The following is a 16164-nucleotide window of genomic DNA, read 5'->3' as shown; positions in this document are numbered from 1 at the left end:
AAAAGTATATTAATACTGAAATACCAAATAAGAGTATTATTTATATTCATTAAATACGAAATAAGAGTATAAATGTATATTAGATATACATTTAAGACTATGATATACTCATAATACACCTTTTCTTAAAATGCTAAACTTAAGTTGAAAAACTTAGATGGTATCTGCTGCTTTTCAACTGTTTGTTACCATACTAGTAGGATAACAAAATGGACTTCAATGAGCCTTTTCTCCAGTTTTATATTCACACTGTTTCCCATAATTTTCCTAAGCAGAAAGTCAAAGTTCTTGATTCACTATTTCAACTTTGGAAGAAACTACTTAAAATTACCAACATCTTAAAATTACATCTATAATTTATGAATCTTCCTTACAAAGTCTTCTTCCCAGTATAGGGAAGGGGAGCTTTCTTTCCTCATCTTCCCCAGCTCTCTTTTTTCTCTTTAGTAGCTCCTTATCCAACTATATTTATCTAAAGGCATCCATCACTGGCAAGTTGGTGAAACATTCCTATTTATGAAAAGGTTAAGAGGAAAGTCCTGGTCACACAAAACCACTGTTTCTATAACTGACAAACACACCCCATTTTTGAACAATGGCAATAGTATGCAGTTTTATTCTCAACCTGTCACAATTTTTAGTGCTTTTGAATTAATTTAATGTTCAGTTCAAAATGAACTGCTATACTTCATTACATCATGGTATTAGCTCTGAAAGCAATTCCAAATGAGTTTTACTAGTATTTTTGTTTTCAATAACCTTTTAGGTAAAAGCTTCACTTTTAAATATTTATACAACTTTTCAAGGCAACCAGTTTTAAGGACTTCACTCAAATATAAACAGGCCTAGTACCTGGCACACAGCAAGTGCTGAACAAATACAAATTCCCTCACTCCATGTATTACAACTGTTTAGAATAGTGGGGTGCTTGTGTAGCTCAGTTGGTTGGGTGGCCAGCTCTTGATTTTGGCTCAGGTCATGATCTCAGGGTCATGAGACTGAGCTCTGCATCAGGCTCCTCGATTAGCCAGGAGTCTGCTTGGGATTCTTTCTCTCCCTCTCCCTCTGCCCCTCATCACTGCATGCTCTCTCTCTCTAAAATAAATAAATCTTAAAAAAAAAAAAAAAGCCTGTTTAGGATGTATACACACTTAGGGGCACCTGGGTGGCTCAGTTGGCTGGGAGAACTACCCGTGATTTCAGCTCAGGTCATGATCTCAGGGCCACAGAATCCAGCCCTGTGTTGGGCTCCGGGCTCAGGGTGGAGTCTGCTTGAGATTCTCTCTCTCCCTCTGCCCCTCCTCCTGCTCATGCATGCACACTCTAAGATAAATAAAATCTTTTTTAAAAGTATACATATTTATACATACAACTTTCTTTGTATGTGTATTAAACATGTCTGCAAGAACATAAAAGAAATGCTATTCCTTTGGTAGTATCTTTTAATGGCTGAGAAAAACACATTTGTATTATCACTCAGGCCCCCTTCTCTCTATAAGGAAATTGGGAAATATCCTAATGGAGAGATAATTTGGTAAATAGGAAGTATATGGGCTCTGGAATTTGAGAGATGATCTGGATTCAAATCTTAGCTCCATCTGGAACACAGCTATGGGTTTTGACTGAATGCCATCACCTTTCAGGGACCAAATTTCCTTATCTGTACAAAAGAATGTTGACATCTGGCAAGGCATTGCCAAGATTAAATAAAATGAAATTCTTCATATCCAGTAGGTACTCAGTAAGCAGTAATACTAGCCAATATCTAATTGTGCTAGAAAAAAAGGGCATAAAGATGTCTGGACAAAGCTTGAGATTTTCTAAACTGTATTTCTCCCCCTTACAAGACTATGAAAAACAAAGCTTTTTCTGCCTTTTCTCTTTGATTGTCCATTTGAAAACCCTTCAAAAAATCTTAAGTACATTTTTAAAACATCATAAACAAATTCTTTTATAGTTTTATTACAAATCATTAACATTTTTTAAAAGATTTTGAGAGAGACAATAAGCACAAATGCACAAGCAGGGGGTAGGGGGGAGGGAGAGGGAGAGAGAAAATCTCAAGCAGAATCCCCGCTAAGCACCAAGCCCAACACAGAACTCGATCTCATGACCCTGAGATCATGACCTGAGCTGAAAGCAAGAGTCAGATGCTTAACTGACTGAGCCACCCAGGCACCCCATCATAAACAAATTTAAAAAGCCACAAAGAAACTTGGAAAAAAAAATACTGGCACTAGACATGGCAAATATTTTTTTTAAGATTTATTTATTTATTTATTTGAGAGAGTGCACAAACAGGGGGGAGGGAGGGAGAGAGAAATCCAGCAGACTCCCGCTGAGTGCAGAGCCTATCACAAGGCTCAATCTCACAAACCTGAGCCCACGACCTGAGCTGAAATCAAGAATCAGACACCCAACTGAGCCACCCAGGCGTCCCCTAAAACATGACAAATATTTTATAAAATTTTTTTTAAAAAAAAAAGACAAAACATATAAACACAAAATACACAAAAAAGACATTTTAAAAATGGAGGTGCCTGGATGGCTCAATTAAGCATCTGACTCTTGATTTTGGCTCAGGTCATGATCTCAGTGTTGTGAGATCAACCCCCACATCAGGCTCCATGCTCAGGGGGGAATCTGCTTAAAAGTCTCTCTCTCTTCCTCTCCCTCCATCCCTCCCCCCCACTATCTCTCTCTCGCTCTCTAAAATAAATAAATAAATCTTTTTTAAAAAGATATTTTAAAAATGAAGGAATAGGAAATTAAAGAGATACCCTTTTTCAACCACAATTTTCTGAAGATGAACAAGTCCAATACCCAATAATAGAAAGGCATGAAGACACTACTGGTAAAAGTGTAAACTGATACATTTAAAAGGGCAATTTAGCAAAACCTATCAAAAACTAATATTCTCACCTTGCAATTCCACTATTAAAAACTTACCCTCAAATACACAAAGTAAGCAAAAATGTAATTAAAGGGTGCTTACTGTAGTGTTTATAACAGCCAGAAAACCTTTATTTATATTGCATCTCTTTAAGCACCTAAAATCCTTGAAAAATAAAGCACTGAGAAAGAGAATATACTGACACACTGTATGCTACATGAAATATGAAATTCACTTGAACTATACTAATAACAGGTAGCCTAACAACAAGTGTAGTATGATAAATAGATGGGAGTAATGTTGGCAAAATGCTGGCATAAGAAACAGCAAAAGCAACTAAAAACTGTCAGAATCAATTTTTCCAGAAGACCAGAAACTAACCAAAAGCTTGTAGCAATCCAGGGAGTACTGGTTCAAGAAAAACAGCTAAATCTTGGTAAGAACATAGAGCTTTGTGGCATTTAACTTACTCTCCTCCTATCCTGGGCTCCCCAGCTCAGTGGTGGCTGTGAAAACAGCCCACATTCTTAGTACTGGTAAGCAAAACAAATCTCATTTACAAACAAACTGAAATCATTTGTTTTGACCAATCTAATGGCTCCCTGGAAGATGTGTGAAAAGTCTTGCTTTAACTCACCTAATGCTGCTAACTCAGACTTCCCCCAGGCTAAAGTCACTACAGGACACAAAGGATGTTTGTTGAAAACATATGCAAGCAGACATTTTCAGCGCTTGCTGCCTGACACAATGAATAACAGTTGGCGCAAACAAACTGACCAAAAACCTTGGGAAGAAAGGCTGGGCAATGAGATATTTTGAGAAATAAGGACCTTGAACAGCTTCAACAGATTTCTGGGAATCTAGGACACAACATGTATGCCTAGGGCTGTGCACATGCCCAGGAATTTTGCCAGCTGTTGGTTGACAGTTTTTTTTCTTTCAGGACTTTAATATGTCATCCCACCACCTCCTGACCTCTATGGTTTCTGCTAAGATGTTGGAACAGTCAGCTGTTAAATGATACTGAGGATTCCTTGTATGTGAGGAGTCACTTCACTCCTGCTTCTCTCAAGATTCTCTCTTTGTCTCTGTCTTTCAACTGTTTGATTAAGATTCCCAGTGTAGATCTTGCTGAGTTTATCCTACCCAAGAAGTCCCTACACTCTCACTTCTGGGTGACCCTGACCTCTACACAAACAGCAAATTAAGGCTAACCAGAGTTGTAAAGCGGCTGAGTGCTCAGGGAATAAAATATTCCAGCATAAGCACAACACCCTTCTGAAGACACTGGGAGACGTTTTTGGTACCAAATGTTTAAGGAAACACCTGTCCAATCATTAGCTGACAGAACACAGACACAAACTTCAATGGGCACACATGACAAAGAATGTATACACTACAAAATTAGTTCAGGAAAGTTCTTAAACAAACTAAGAACAGCTACAACAAGTAGCAACATCTCTGGGGAAAGGAGCCTAATTTCCACAGCTACCATACTGTAATACTCAAAATGTCCAATTTCAACAAAAATTACATGCATGTAAAGAAACAAGAAGGAAGAGCCCATTACAGGAGAAAAAAGCAATCACTAGAAACTCTCCCTAAGGAATCCCAGACATTAGACTTACTGGACAACAACTTTAAATCTGTTTTAAGTATGTTCAAAAGCAAAAGGAAATTATGTCTGAAGAACTAATGGAAAGCATAAGAACTCTGTCTCACCAGATTAAAAATATTAATAAAGAGAGAGAAATTATTTTTAAAACAATCAAATAGAGGCGCCTAGGTGGCTCAGATGGTTAAGCATCTGCCTTCGGCCCAGGTCATGATCCCAGGGTCCTGGGATTGAGCCCCACATCGGGCTCCTGGCTCAGGGGGGAGCCTGCTTCTCTTTCTCCCTCTGCCTCTCTCCCTGCTCATGCTCTTTCTCTATCTTTGTGTCTCAAATGAATAACTAAAATCTTTAAAAAAAATCAAATAGAAATCCTGGAGTTAAAAAGTATAACTGAAATGAAAAATTCACTGTATAGGCTCAACAGCAGATTTGAGAAGGTAGGACAAAGAACCAGTGATCTTAAAGATAGGTCAACTGAAATATATCAGCCTGGGGATTGGACATAAAAATTAATGGAGAAAATATAAGAGAGCCTAAGAGATTTGTGGGATACCATCTGACACACCAAGCATAATGGCAGTCCCAAAAGGAGAGGAGAGAGAGGAAAGAGCAGAAATATTTGAAGAAATAGTGGCTAAAAACTGCTCAAACTTAATGAAATATATTAATCTATATATCCAAGAAGTTCACCAAACTCCAAGCAGAAGAAATTCAATGAAATTCACACTGAGGCACATCTTCATCAAACAGTTCAAAGACAAAGACAGAATCTTGAAAGAAGCAAGAAGGAAGTGACTCATCACATACAAGGGATCCTCAATATCATTAACAGCTGACTTCTCATCAGAAACCATAAAGGCCAGAAGGCAGTGTGATGACATAAAGTATTGGAAGGAAAAAACACTGTCAACTGAGAATCTTTATCTTGTAAAATTATCCTTCAAAATTGAACGAAAAAAAATAATTCTCAGAGGAAGAAAATCTGAATGAATTCATTGCTAATGGATCTATCCTACAAGAAATGCTAAAGTGAGTCCTTCACACTGAAATGAAAAGGACACTAGACAGTAATTAACTTGAATCCACATGTAAAAATAAAGAACACTGGTAAAAGTAACTACATAGGTAAATATAAAAGACATACCAATTTCAAAAGACAGTATAAATGTATTTTCCAGGGCACCTGGGTGGCTCAGTCAGTTAAGTGTCTGACTTCAGCTAAGGTCATGATCTCAGGGTCCTGGGATCAAGCCCTGCATCGGGCTCCCTGCTCAGCCAGGAGTCTGCTTGTCCCTCTCCCTCTGCCTCTGCCTCCACTTGTGCACGCATGCATGCTCTCTCTCAAATAAATAAAATCTTCAAAAAATTTTAAAAATGTATTTTTCGTTTTTATCTCTTTTCTCCTTTCTGATCTGAATGACAACTGCATAAGGCAACAATTTTAAATCATATGGGCATACAATGTATAAAGACACAATTTGTGACAAAAGCACCATAAGGGTGAGTGGAGCTATAGGAGTACAGTTTTTATACACTATTGAAATTAAACTGGTATTAATCTGAACCAGACTATTACAAATTAAAATGTTAATTGTAATCCCAGGGCAACCACTACGAAATAACTCAAAAACATATAGTAAATAAGATATAAGGAATTAAAATACACTGCAAAGAAACACAGAAGGTAGTAATGGAAGAATTAAAGAATAAAAAAGATATAAAACATATAGAAGACAAACTGCAATAGGCCTGAAGTTCCTCCTAATCAGTAATTACTTTAAGGTGAATAAGTTAAATTCCCAAAATGAAAAGGCAGATAGTGGCAAAACGGTTTTTTTTTTTTTTTTAAAGATCCAACTATATGTTGCCCACAGGAGACTCAAGTTCTAATAGACAAGTTGAAAGTAAAAGGATGGGGATGCCTGGGTGGCTCAGTCAGCTGAGCATCTGCCTTTGCCCCGGGTCATGATCCCACAGTCCTGGGATTGAACCCTGCATTGGGGTCCCTGCTCAGCACGGAGTCTGCTTCTCCCTCTCTGTCTGATCCTCCCCACTGCTCGTACTCTCACATGCTCTCTTTCTCTCTCAAATGAATAAATAAAAAATCTTAAAAAATTAAATTTAAAAAAATAAGTAAAAGGATGGAAAAAGATACTTCATGCAATCAGTAACCAAAAGAGAGCTGGGATGACTGACTATACTAATACCAAACAAAATAAACTTTAGGACAAAATCTATTACAAGAGACAAAGAATATTACATAATGATAAAAGGGTAGGTCTGTCAACAAGATAACAATTAAAAATGTATACACACCTAATAACAGAACCCTAAAACACATGGAACAAAAACCTGACTAAATTGAAAGGAGAAACAGTTCAACAATAGTTGAAGACTTCAATATCCCCCTTTTGATAATGGACAGATCAACTAGACAAAACACCAAAAGGAAGAAGACTTGAACAATATTTAAACAAACTAGACCTAACAGACATCTACAGAACGCTCCACTCAACAACAGCATAAAAAAACAGATTCATCTCAAGTGCACTTGGAACATTCTTCAACACAGGTCATATGTTAGGCCACAAACAAACCTGAACCTGAATAAAGTTTACAAGATTGAAAGCACACAAAGTTATGTTCTCTGACCACAATGAAATGACACTGAAAATCAATAATAGAAAAAATTTTTTACTTAAAAAATATGCAGAAATATTAACAAACATTTAACAGAACATCTGACAAACTATGGATAGAAGGCAACTGATAAAGGGCATCAGTGACAAACCCACAGTTAACATTACAGTTAATGGGAAAAGCTGCAAGCTTTCCTCCTAAGACCAGGAACAAGACAAAGAGGTCTGCCCCGCCACTTCTATTCAACACTGAGCTGGAAGTTCAAGCAATGGCAATTATGAAAATAAAAATAATTAATTAATAAAATGCATGCAGGGGCGCATGGGTGGCTCAATTGGTTAAGCATCTGCCTTCAGCCCAGGTCATGATCTCCGGGTCCTGGTAAAAGTAACTACTAGCCCCACATTGGGCTCCCTGCTCAGCAGGGAGTCTGCTCCCTCTCCCCCCAGCCCCTGCCCATGTATATGCTCTCTGTTAAATGAATAAATAAAATCTTTAAAATAAAATAAAATGCATTCATATTGGAAAGGAAGAAGTAAAACTGTCTCTATTCATTCACAGATGACATGATCTTACACAGAAAACCCGTAAGGATACACTAGGAAATTATTAGAGCTAATAAATGAGTTTAAAAAAATTACAGGATACAAGATGAAGACAGAAAATAAACTATACATCCACACACTAAAACCAAACATTACAAAAATGAAATTAAGGAAAAAAAAATTCCATTTGCAAGGGTAAAAGATACAACATAGAGACTACAGCCTTTTCACAGATTGGAAGTAGCAAAGTATTGCTGTAACTCAAAGGGATATACAGACTCAATGTAAACTCTATCAAAATTCCAACAATCTCTTTTGCAGAAATGGAAAAGCTGATCTTCAGTTTAATATGGAATTGCAACGGGCCCTAAATAGCCACACACAAAAAAATAATCAAAAAGAACAGAGTTGGAAGACTCACACTTCCTGATTTCAAAAGGTACTACAAAACTAGAGTAACCAAAACAATATGGTACTGGCATTAGTACAAACATACAGACCTATAGAATCGATATGAGAGTCCAGAAATAAACCCAACATCTATGGTCAACTGATTATCAACAAGGGTGTCAAGACTATTCAATGGGAAAAGAATGGTCACTTCAACAGATGGGGATGAAACAACTGGATTTCCACATGCAAGAAAATGGACCCACACCTCAGACCATACACAAAAGTTCACTCAACAATGAATCAACACATAAACACTAAAACCAAAAAACTTTTAGAAGAGAGCATAGCGTGAATTTTCACATCCTTGGATTTGACAATGAATTCTTAGATATGACACCAAATCATGAGTAACAAAAGAAAAAAAATGGATAAAATGTATTTCATCAAAATTTTAAAATTCTGTACATCAGAGGGTATTATCAAGAAAGTAAAAAGGGAAGAACAGAAGAAAATATTTGTACATCATATTCTGATAAGGGTCTAACATCCAGAATACATAAAGGAACTCTTAAAACTCAACAACAAAAGACAACCACCCAATTTTAGGGGTTTAGGGCAAAGAACTTGAATAGATATTTTTCCAGAGAAGATAGACAAATGGCCAAAAAGCACACGAAAAGATGGTCATCATCATCAAATCAAACCCACAATGAGATACCAATTCACACCCACTAGAACAGCTAAAATTTTTTTAATTTTTTATTGTTATGTTAATCACCCTATATTACATTTGTTTTTGATGTAGTGTTCCATGATTCATTGTTTGTTCATAACACCCAGTGCTCCAAGCAGAATGTGCCCTCCCCAATACCCATCACCAGGCCAACCCATCCCCCCATGCTCCTCCCCTCTAGAACCCTCAGTTTGTTTTTCAGAGTCCATCATCTCTCATGGTTCGTCTCCCCCTCTGACTTACTCCCCTTCATTCTTCCTCTCCTGCTATCTTCTTCTTTTTCTTTTTTCTTAAAATATGTTGCGTTATTTGTTTCAGAAGTACAGATCTGTGATTCAACAGTCTTGCACAATTCACAGCGCTCACCGTAGCCCATACCCTCCCCAATGTCTATCACCCAGCCACCCCATCCCTCCCACCCCCAACCACTCCAGTAACACTCGGTTTGTTCCTGAGATTAAGAATTCCTCATATCAGTGAGGTCATATGATACATGTCTTTCTCTGATTGACTTATTTCACTAAGCATAATACCCTCCAGTCCCATCCACGTCATTGCAAATGGCAAGATCTCATTCCTTTTGATGGCTGCATAATATTCCATTGTGTATATATACCACTTCTTCTTTATCCATTCATCTGTCGATGGACATCTTGGCTCTTTCCACAGTTTGGCTATTGTGGACATTGCTGCTGTAAACATTGGGGTGCACGTACCCCTTCGGGTCCCTACATTTGTATCTTTGTGGTAAATACCCAGTAGTGCATTGCTGGATCGAATGGTAGCTCTAATTTCAACTGTTTGAGGAACCTCCATACTGTTTTCCAGAGTGGTTGCACCAGCTTGCATTCCCACCAACAGTGTAGGAGGGTTCCCCCTTCCCCACATCCCCGCCAACATCTGTCGTTCCCTGACTTGTTAATTTTAGCCATTCTGACTGGTGTGAGGTGGTACCTCGTTGAGGTTTTGATTTGGATTTCCCTGATGCCGAGCGATGTTGAGCACTTTTTCATGTGCCTGTTGGCCATTTGGATGTCTTCTTTGGAAAAATGTCTAGAACAGCTAAAATTTTTAAAGCCAGAAAATAACAAGTGTTGGTGAAGATGTGGAGATATCAGAATCCTTACACTGCATAATGAAATGGTGCAGTTGCTTTGGGAAACAGTTTGGCAGTTCCTCAAAATGTACAACATAAGAGTAACCATATCTATTCCTTGGTATACACCTAGGAGCAACATACATCCACACAAAAACTCGCACATGAATATTCATATCAGCATTATTCACAAAAGCCATAAAGTAGAAACAACTCAAATAGTCACCAACTGATCAATGGATAAACAAAACATGGTGTAACCAGGCAATGGAAGATTATTCAGCAATAAAAAGACATGAAGTCCTGACATATGCTATAATATGGATAAACCCTGAAAACATTATACTGAGTAAAGGAAGTCAGTCACAAATGATCATATATGTTACTCCATTTCTATGAAATGTCCAGAAGAGGCAAATCCAGAGACAGCAGATGTCAGTGGCTGCTAATGGGTGGGAAGAGAGGGAATGGTGACTGATAATGAGTAAAAGGTTTCTTTTTTGAGGTAATGAAAATGTTCTAGAGTTGACTGTGGAGATGGCTGCACCATTCTGTTAATATACTAAAAACCACTGAATTGTACACTTTAAGAGGATGAATTTTACATTATATGAAGTACATTTCAATTAAACTGTCATAAGAAAAAAGCAGGTTCAAGTCTTTGCCATGTTAAAAATCACTCTTAACCCTTTTTACCATCTAACACCTCTTTCCATTCTTCCGTTCACAGCTAAGATTTGTTTATTCTTGAACTAATCCACAATTACTTTCTTCACTCTGATCTCCCATTAACTTCTCAATTCAAAGAAATTAGCTCCTTCCCCAAATGGTAGCATTAGGTAGAATGTGACAAACTTGCTCTTACTTAGTTATCAAATTCAACCGACTCCTAATAATCCTTGTCTTATTCAACTTCTCAAAGCATTTGAAGTATCACTTCCTTTTTAAAAAATTTTAATTTTTTTCTGGAGTTGGTTGTGAAGCATAGCTTCCTTTTGAAATGATTCCATTTTGGCTTCTATGACATTTTCTCATGATTTCTCTGCATCTCTAAACACACAGGAATTTCCCTTTCCAGGTCTTCTTCCTCAATTTGGCTTTAAATGTTCTCCATTGTCTATTTCCAGAACTATTCTCCATTGGTAAACTCTTCCTACATGGTATTATGTAAATCAAAGGTTTCAGCTACCACCTATAATATAGTCTGCTGACTCTCACAGCAAGACCTCTCTCTTCGACTCCAAACCCACACACCCAACTCTGTAGTTAATGTTTCCACCTGGATGTTTCATAGACAATTCCCACTCGATATATCCAAAAGCTAAAATACTTTTACTCCCCAAGCTTGCTCCTCTTCCTCTGTCTCAGTACAGAGTTGATCCTTGAACAACATGGGTTTGAGTTGTGTGGGGCCACTCAGATGTGGTCTTTTTTCAATAAATACAGTACTGTACTGTAAACATACTTTTTCTTCCTTATAATTTCAGTATCATTTTCTTTTCTCTAGCTTTATTGTAAGAATACATATAATACATATAACATACAAAATATGTGTTAATTGACTTTATGTTATCTGTAGGGCTTCCAGTCAACAGTAGTTGAGTAGTTAAGTTTTGGGGGTGGTCAAAAGTTATACATGGATTTTAGACTGCAAGAGGGGTCGGCATCCCTAACCCCCACATTGTTCAAGGGTCAACTGTTCTCTACCATTGTCTATTCAATGACCCAAGTTAAAATCCAATTGTAACTGAATCCTATGGATCCTACCTTCTAAATGTTTGTACAGTTTGTACTGTACTGTTAACCTATCCCTTTGTATCTCCAACGACTCTACCTTAGTTTAGGGTCTTGTCATCTCAATTATTACAGAAACTCCTAACCAGTCTTTGTGCACCCTGCCTTATCTTCCCTCCATCCCTTCTGAAATCTGCACTCTACAATACCAGAATGATCTTTCTAAGAGGAAAACCTTATCATGACTCTTTCCTGATTAAAATTCATAAACTCTATTATTACCTATAGGGAAAAAATTCGAGAATCCTTAGAATGTCATGCAATACTCAAGGATCGATCTGTGTGCCTCATGTGCTACTTACCACCATAAACCCAATGTTATAGTTGCAGAGAACAACTTCCAGCTCTTCAAAGTGTTCCATGCTCTCTCTAATCACATCCAGCATTCCTTCTGCCTTAAGTTCGTTTCCCTCATTTTCTTTTTTTCTTTTTCAGATTTTATTTATTTCTTTGACAGAGAGCGAGAGAGCACAAGCAGGGGGAACTGCAGAGGGAGAGGGAGAAACAGACTTCCTGCTGAGCAGGGAGCCCGATGTGGGGCTCGAACCCAGGACCCTGGGATCATGACCTGAGTGCTTAACCAACCAAGCCACGGCAGGCGCCCCTTGTTTCCCTCATTTTCTGCCTCAGTCATGCCTAAACCTTCAAGTTTAAGGACATAAAGCATAAAGTACCTAATGTGACACACAGCAGGGAGTTAAAATGGGCTGAGCTGGCTTAGGCTTCTGTTTTCTTTATCCTGTCTCAGTGACTTGTATTTGTTTCCAAGATAAAAGTTTAAACTACTTCAACTGTAAGACTATCGATAATTTGGCCTGCAGATCCTACAACTCATTATGGAGGCTTAGACTCCTGTGCTTCTGTTCACACTGTTCCTTCAACCTAAATGCCTATCCTTACTGTTTTCATCCCCTCCTATACATACTTTTCCCTTACCACTGCCACCTTCCTCAATCTCTCCTTCTCTTCCCTTAGGAAACTGATCACTATCTCCTTTGTACACCCTCTATACCCCCAAACTTTCTCTACAAAGTAATCTTAAAAACATATTGTACTTGAGAACAGTGCAAGTAAGAGATAAAGCCTTATCACCCAGAAAGCAGGGTCACTGCCTAATCCATCTGTAAGTCCTCTTCACCTAGCATAGTACCTGCTATAGAGTAACTCCTCTATACTAAATGACCTGCATTCTTCCTTATTCCTTCCACATATACTAACTTAAGTTTCTATCAGGAATTTTCTTTCAAAAAAGAAAGAACACACTTTTGGGTTATGTTCAAGCCCAATCTCCCCTGGCCAAGCAAATATCTGTGCAAATACAAGTGTACAAATTAAAGTTAATATTCATTTTCTGATAACACTTCTAGTTTTCTAAATTAGATCTAAAATGAGAGATACTATTTTGAAGAGAGAGCAAATTATGTCATATTGCTTCAAGATACTTTGTTCAAAGAATTACTTCTCAGTGGTTACTGTTAAACTAGTCTACCCCACTTAAATCTATGGGTCACTGAGAAAAGTGGGAACCACTCTAACTTCCTTCCTACCTCTCCTACTGCCAGTACAGTTTACAGCAATTACTCATTTTCAGAAACACTCAGAAAGGAACTATCAAATCACCAAGACAACTAGGAAGGCGTCAAGTGAGGTTACTTTTCTTACTCACAGTCCCATTTTTTTCGTTTAGAAGTGCTGCCTCCATAATCACCAAACCAAAAGTGAGCTTGCTCCTTATCACCACTTAAATACTTTATGAATAACTGCCAAGTATGATGGAACGCTACCGAAAGTGCTGCAGCATGTGAACATGCCCACTCCACTCTACAAAACATTCAGTGAAAGCTTTTCTAATGAGGCTAGATGGTGGGTAAATTGCACGTCCAAACGACTGTACTTCTACAATACACATTCAAAATATCTCGAGTTAACATTTTAATTATTTTCAAGTACTCTACTAGGCCTTAGAGGAAACAAGCTGCTTGGTCAAGAGGGAGGCTCTGAAGTAATGAATCCCAAAACTCGAAACACCGTAATTATTTCAGGTTAAGACTGCCGTGTAAAGTATTTTGTAAAATCCCTGTTTCACTCTCATAACGATAAATTTTAAAAAAGAAAAAAAAGGTGATCTCAATAAGAACATTTTGGCACAAGCATACTTGAAAATGAGTTGTAAAAAGAATTCTCAACTCCAGATCTGTTCGTCCATTCGCACTGAAACCTGAACGAAAGACCGCAGCACCCAAAGGAGCCCCACTGCTTCCGTGCCAGCGGTGGGAAACATCAAGAGCCTTTTCCTAGTCCACTGGGCAAGTCCTGGAGACGGGTCAATATTCCGGGTGCGATTTAAAAAAAAATAGTGATTATATAAAAGACAGAGTCCCCTCTCCTCCATTCCGGTGCCCAAGAGCTGCCCTGAGGCCTGGAGACTCAAGTGGGGAGGGGCCTGGTTCCCGACTCTCCTCCTCCGGACCCCGAGAGCACCAAATCACAAATGCGGATGCCACGAGGGAGGCCCGGCCGGCAAGTGGGAGGAACGGCCGGCAACCGGGCGAGAACTGGGGAGAAGCCTGCCCGGGATGAACCCGCACTCGGGGCAGCCACGCCCCCCACCCCCAACTCCAGCTCCGCGCGCGGCGAGCGCCCAGCCCCGCACGCTGCCTGACAGACGCCGCTGCGAGGTGGGTGCGAAGAGGACTCCCCGGGCACGCGAGGGGTACCGCTACGACCCCCGCACGCCACCGCTGACCGCCACTGACCTGTACCTGCCGCCGCGCGACAACCCGCCCGCCGCAGCCGCCGCCTCCGCCTCCTCGCGCTCACGGTGCCGCCGCAGCCACCGTAGATGCCTCCTGCGCTGCGCCCCTAGCCGGCCTCAGGCGCCCCATTCCCACCCCGCCCCAGCCTCCGCCTGTTTACAATGATTGGGACAGAACGCGACGAGCCGGCCCAACGCGCACGCGCATTCCCTCCTCCCGCCGCTGCCGGCTTCCCGGGTCCTCCTCTCTGTGCTGACGGCTAAAGCCGTCAAGGGCAAACGCCCTGTGCCCTCGCGCGCAGCACGCTGGGAGGCGTAGTTCTTGGATGCCCAACGCCCAGTTTACGTGAGGGCCCTTCGTCGAGGAAGGACACTACAACACCCAAGAAGCACCGTGATTCCTTCGGCCCAGAGGCTCGCTGAGGAGACTGAGGGAGCGCGCGAGAGAATGCGCCGCGCTAGTGCTCAGCGGGCGCCTGCGCAGTTCCTGGTCTTGGGGGACTGGGTGGGATGTAACACCTACCCCGAGCGAGTGTCAGCGAAGACGGTCGGAAGGCATCGCCTGTGGTGGTCTTGAGAAAGGAAAGAGCTTTCCTCTCCACGTTCTAGCCGGCTGCTCCTCAGCTCCCGAAGTGCAGATCTTTTGTGCCAGCAGGCTTCGGTCGTCCTAACCAGTTAAACCAGCCTGGGAGGCCGGCCCAGCCTGCCGCTGGGTGGGGCATCTTCCCGGCACTGGACTGGGTGGGGAATCTTTTGCTTGGGGTGGGGACTCTTGCTGTGGGTTTTCGTTAAAGGAAGCGCCTTGGGCCTCTGAGGAGAAACTTGCTTAGAACTCTGTCGGAAACCTGCTGAGAATTCCTAAAATGGGTGTTGACAAGGGCCAGCCCCTGGTTCGAGCTGGGGTGCGGGGCTTTCTTCCACCGCCCTCTCTGGCTCAACAATTGCAAAGAACACCTGAAATAGAACTGTCCAGCCGCATGTTTAGGTTGCAGAAATAACTGAATCGTGGGAAAGGCTGAAAATAACTAAATTCCCCCCAGGAGTCCTAAGCAAAACTTGAAGAATTATTCTACTAATGCATGGCTGGAAATCGGGTCTTTTGAAGTGTTCTTGTTTTATAAAAGTTGGCTGATTATTAGGGGAAAGGTATGATTTGGGATAAATGCCCTTCCCAATTACTTCCATTCCTACGTGCAATACTCTAGAACTTCATTGTATAATGTAGATTAACCTACGTAATCCGTCCTGCTCCCAGATAAACTGACAGATCTGACAATAGGTCTCTTCCTTGTACACGTTTTCTACTCAGCCCCCTAAGCCTGACTTTGAGGAGCCTCCTACGATTAGATACCAACATGGTCTATAGTAGCCATTGTTTTCTGACTGCTTGAGAAGCTTTCTCTTTGCCCTGCTGGCAACAGAAGAGTGTCCTCTGACCACTGAGATGGGCATGTCACAATGCCAGTTAATAATACTATTTGCTTCTAGCAACACTAATTGGGCCAAGGGATAGGCACTGACCTGAGTTGGGCATTATTGAGCCCTTGCTTGAAATCGCTATGTGGACACAGAAAAGGGAGGGGGGGAAAGGCTTTTTATTGAGGTAACTGCTGATGGCCATGTTCTTCACAACATAAAGAGTCTTTTCTGCAGTAACAATAAGGCCAAAACCGGAGGGGAGGGTGGGATGGGAAGGGAGA

General features: G+C 40.4%; 1 protein-coding gene across 3 annotated transcripts in view; it reads right to left on the bottom strand.

Moving 5' to 3' along the window:
* The window catches only part of RALBP1 (ralA binding protein 1), a 65622-nt gene extending 50462 nt beyond the window's left edge, over nucleotides 1–15160 (bottom strand). For 2 of the 3 annotated variants that reach the window (XM_088019712.1, XM_028123924.2), the window contains exon 1: nucleotides 14466–14610. The gene's annotated coding sequence lies outside the window, so the exon portion shown is untranslated. Of the gene's footprint in view, nucleotides 1–14465; nucleotides 14611–14987 lie in introns of those variants that run through there. The other variant, XM_088019713.1, reaches the window with a different exon arrangement.
* Between the last annotated feature and the right edge of the window lie 1004 nt (nucleotides 15161–16164).

This window comes from Eumetopias jubatus, unplaced genomic scaffold (assembly GCF_037043125.1).
Source record: "Eumetopias jubatus isolate StellerSeaLion01/CBP00866 unplaced genomic scaffold, mEumJub1_p1.0 scaffold_16, whole genome shotgun sequence".
In the NCBI taxonomy this organism is placed as follows: Eukaryota; Metazoa; Chordata; class Mammalia; order Carnivora; family Otariidae; genus Eumetopias; species Eumetopias jubatus.
Note: the sequence above shows the minus strand (reverse complement) of the source record. Positions and strands in the feature narration are given on the sequence as shown.